Source organism: Babylonia areolata, chromosome 26 (assembly GCF_041734735.1).
Source record: "Babylonia areolata isolate BAREFJ2019XMU chromosome 26, ASM4173473v1, whole genome shotgun sequence".
Classification (NCBI taxonomy): domain Eukaryota; kingdom Metazoa; phylum Mollusca; class Gastropoda; order Neogastropoda; family Buccinidae; genus Babylonia; species Babylonia areolata.
This window is the reverse complement of record NC_134901.1, coordinates 19,455,934-19,460,933: the sequence shown is the minus strand read 5'-3', so window position 1 is coordinate 19,460,933 and position 5,000 is coordinate 19,455,934.

Below are 5,000 nucleotides of genomic sequence, written 5' to 3'. Positions count from 1 at the left end.
CAGTAAAATCTTGACAGCTTGAATACTTTCGTTGATGATGAAGATAGCTTGTTGGACTTCAGTTTTCATTTCGTTTATAGAATATTAATGGTTATTGCTGTGTATAGAATATTAATAGTTGTTGTTGTTGTTCATTTGTGTAAATATCGTGGTGATACAAGAATAATATTATGATTTTAATGGCTTGTGTTGTACAGTGCTCTCTCTCTCTCTCTTTCTGTGTGTGTGTGTGTGTGTGTGTGTGTGTGTGTGTGTGTGTCACTCACTCACTCTCTCTTTCTCTCTCTGTTTGTCTCTCTCTTTCTCACTCACTCTCTCTTCTCTCTATCTCTCTCTCTCTGTTTGTCTCTCTCTCTTTCTCTCTGTGTCTCTCCCTGTCTTTCTGTCTGTCTCAAACAACCCATCCACCCGAACATAAAGCCTGCAGGGGTAGACATGGAGATGGGTGAAGCAAAATATACAGGAGAGACAGAGACAGCGATCATTATTACAGCCACACGATGCTAACTTTGAACATATCCCGTGAAACCCCAAACTGTGAGGGGGCGAGGAAGGGGGAACTACCCGATAGGACTCACGCCACTTCAACTTGGATGAGGAGGGGTGGAGGATGGAGAGCGTGTGTGGGGGTGGGTGGGTTGCAGGGTGGGGATGACAGTCCATTTCCGGAGCCAAGATTTATGGACAGTTCCCCTTGGTAGTTTTTTGTTGTTGTTGTTGTTTTGGTTTTTTTCATCGTTCAAGTGCAGGCATTTCATGAAGCAAGATAAACTGATAGCCAGTAAGTCATCACCCGCTTCATCACCGTCATCACTGGCAATAGCCGGAGGGAGTGCAGAATATTTGGGATTTTTCTTATATGTGTGTGTCCTCGCTGTCTGGAACTTGGCGTGGAGATGACCAGATAACAAAGCATGGTGCAGTAAAATCTTGACAGCTTGAATACTTCCGTTGATGATGAAGATAGCTTGTTGGACTTCAGTTTTCATTTCGTTTATAGAATATTAATGGTTATTGCTGTTATAGAATATTAATAGTTGTTGTTGTTCATTTGTGTAAATATCGGTGGTGATACAAGAATAATATAATGATTTTAATGGCTTGTGTTGTACAGTGCCCTCTCTCTCTTTCTCACTCACTCTCTCTCTCTCTCACACTCTCTCTCTCTCTCTGTGTATGTCTCTCTCTCTCTCACTCACTCACTCTTTCTCTTTATCTTTCTCTCTCTCTGTTTGCCTCTCTCTCTCTCTTTCTCTCTGTGATTTTTCTTCTATGTGTGTGTGTCCTTGCTGTCTGGCGTGGAGATGACCAGATAACAAAGCATGGTGCAGTAAAATCCTGATAGCTTGAATAGTTCCGTTAATGATGTAGATAGCTTGTTGGACTTCAGTTTTCATTTCGTATATAGAATATTAATGGTTATTGCTGTGTATAGAATATCAATTATTGTTGTTGTTGTTGTTTTTGTGTTTTATTTTTGTTTGTTTTGTTTGTTTTTGTTTTTGGGTTTGTTTGTTTTTTGCTGCCCCTTCATCTGCACCGTTTCAGTGGCATTACTCCCACGCCGCTCATTTAGATTCCCCCATACATGGCCCACACCCAGGTTCGTCGGTCGCAGTTCCAGCGTCGGCAGTCCACAGGGAACCATGTATGTTAGGTCGCCAGGAGGCCACACACCAGAGGAGACCATGCACTGCTGCTGAGTCACTTCGGTGGTGTTCATTGGTGCCTGCTCTGATTTAACTTACTCAGGACACCACCTACTAAGCCCCCTACTAACGACAATAATGGCTTAGTCGCGGAGCCAGCCTGTGTGAGCGTCCCTCCCAGAGTGGAGACCGCCACCACGTCCCTCAAACAACAGCCCCCCATGAATCTGCCGATACTGAAGACATTGAGAGGACTCACCTCAAGCACAGAAGTGGAGGGGTATCGAAACTGAGGTCACCATGAGAGCAGGGCATGAAAGGCCACAGACTTCGAGACTGTTTTGTTTATATTGATGATGATGGAGGAGGAGGACGACGACGATGACGATGACGATGTTGCTATGGAGGTCCATTTTGGTTTGGGACTGCGTGACAAGACTGTACTCTACGCTTCCTGTCATAATGATATCCCGGCGTTAACCAGGCCCGAGAGATACAGACACTTGCAGTGTTAGTCAGGTAATTAGAGCAACACACCCAAAGACGTATCCTTGAAGTGGATGACACTCGACTGTGTGGTCCCAGTCTCCCCATTTAAGCCCACAGCACACTCAACTCTGGGTAGAAGCCGGCCGCGGGCCGAAAAACCCACCTCTGCTGAGATTCGAACCCGCGTCCTCCCAGCCGTCAGTCCGCGACGCTAACCACTTCGCCACAAAATTGTTGTTGTTTTGTGTAAATATCGGGGTTGATACAAGAATAGCATCGTGACTTTAATGGCTTGTGTTACACAGTGCCCCCCTCTCTCTTTCTCTGTCTGTCTGTCTGTCTGTCTCTCTTTCTCTCTCCCTGTCTATTTCTGTCTGTCTCAAACAACACACACACACACACACACACACACACACACACACACACACACACACACACACACAGACACACACACACACACACACACACGACACAAATCACTTACCTCGACATCAGTAAAACTATCCAGTCAATAAACTTCACATCAGACCAAAGTTAACAGGTTGTATATCATCTCGCATCCCAGCACCTCAATCCTTTTCTTACCGTCTCCAAATTGATACATGTACAGAGAATCCCTACCGTCCCTTTAGACTGAAACCCCTGGGGTCCAGTCCCATCCTGGCAAATGCTGGACCATTACAAACCCTGCACCAGTCCCCTGTCTGACAGAAGAGAAACAGAAACTGAACAACACCCCCAGGTCCCGAAGCCAGCCAATCGAAAAAAAACAAAAAAAAACACACCCCAAAAACAGCAACCAAAAAACGGGAAAGGGGCGATAACTTATTTGGTTATCAGTTTGTTGTTGCCTCGTGACTTTTACCGGCCTCTGAGCGATGAAATATCACCATGGGAACTATCTATAAATTGAGGCTCCGGAAATGGGCAGCTTCCAAACCTGCCCCCCCTCCCACTCCGCCCCCCACCGCCCTCACCCCTTTCCAGTCCCAAACTTGAAGTAACGCAAGTTCTACCTAGAGGTCCCTCCTTGTCTGCTCTCCAGACATTTCGAGTCGTCAATGACCATGTTCAAAGTAAAAGGTTTGTGATTCACCGTCCTTCTGTGCTTCGCTTACCCCCCCTCCTTCCTGTGTGTGTGTGTGTGTGTGTGTGTGTGTGTGTGTGTGTGTGTGTGTGTGTGTGTGTGTGTGTGTGTGTGTGTGTGTGTGTGTGTGTGTGTGTGTGTGTGTGTGTGTGTGTGTGTGTGTGTGTGTGTGTGTGTGTGTGAATGCGCGTGTGCGTATATATACATATATGTGTGTGTGTGTGTACGCATGCACGTGTGTGTGTGTGTGTGTGTGTGTGTGTGTGTGTGTGTGTGTGTGTGTGTGTGTGTGTGTGTGTGTGTGAATGTGCGTGTGCGTATATATATATATATATATATATATATATATATATATATATATATATATATATATACATACATGTGTGTGTGTGTGTGTGTGTGTGTGTGTGTGTGTGTGTACGCATGCACGTGTGTGTGTGTGTGTGTGTGTGTGTGTGTGTGTGTGTGTGTATAAATTCCGTATTCCCCGTGTGCCTAGTACACTGGAGATGTTTGCGGATAGCGAGGAGAAAACAGGAAATGTCACGCGTCTCTTCAATTCTCTTCCCTCTCACCATGCGACAGAACGGACTGACAAAAAACAACAACAAACAAGCAAAAAAAAAAACACCATGCTCTCCTATATTCCTTCAATTTCCTCTCTGACTCCTTGTCTATCTGTCTGTCTGATAACATAGGTTACAATGCACTTTAGCCAAAATTATCTTGATAAAATCATAAAGTTTGTTTCTGCAGGACCATATCTCAACTTTGGAGATTCGGAAAATAAACCTCATTTACAGGAAATAGTCTCTCTTGAGTTCAGACTGGACCACCCGCTCTCCATTATCAGAAAGCTACAAGATCTGTAGCAGACCAATAGGTAATGGAGAATCAAATATTAGTGCACATTACTTCCCCCCCCCCAAAAAAAAAAAAAAAAAAAAATGAAGGGAAGACTTGGTATCGATAACTTACTGGCGACTGGCTGCTATTGTTTCATGCAATTTGTAACATTAACGAGGAAATCTTCTGTAAACAGAGCATTGTATGTGGACGAATGAACGAATATATAGAAGATAATTTATGCTGGTAATCAGGTACTTATACTGGTGTGTTGATGCATACCGAGAGATTGGATGATAAGCAGAGAAACAGTGACAGGGAAAGGATTGAGCTTGGAGAGAGGGAGGGAGGGAGAGAGAGAGAGAGAGAGAGAGAGAGAGAGAGAGAGGGGGAGGCAGAAGGAGGGAGGGAGAGAGATAGAGAGAGACAGAGACAGAAAGACAGAGGGATAAAGAGAGAAAGAGGGAGAGAGAGAGAGAGAGAGACAGACAGACAGACAGACAGACAGGGACAGACATACAGTGAGAGACATACAGACAGAGAGCATTATAATACAGTGCAAGTACTTAAAATCACACAATATAACATTTTCTATCGATGCTTTTCATACCAATATCAGCTTATCCTGTGGTATAAAAAGAGAAGGCATAAAAACTGTCCCGTTATGTCTGCCTCAGACCAGTGCACTTAACATCTATTGTACTACATTACATCGTATCTGCCTCCGCACCAGATTCCAGTGGTAAAGTCACATATACAGAATCCTACTCCTCTCTCCGTCACCGTCCTAAAACCGCAGATCAGGTATTTCCGTAGCTACAGAAATATTCAATCAATAAAATCCATATCAGACCTAGGTAAACGGATAGCGAAGTCACACAAATTGTTTCGGAATGCGTACCGTCCCTCTGGCCTTAAATCCGTAGAAT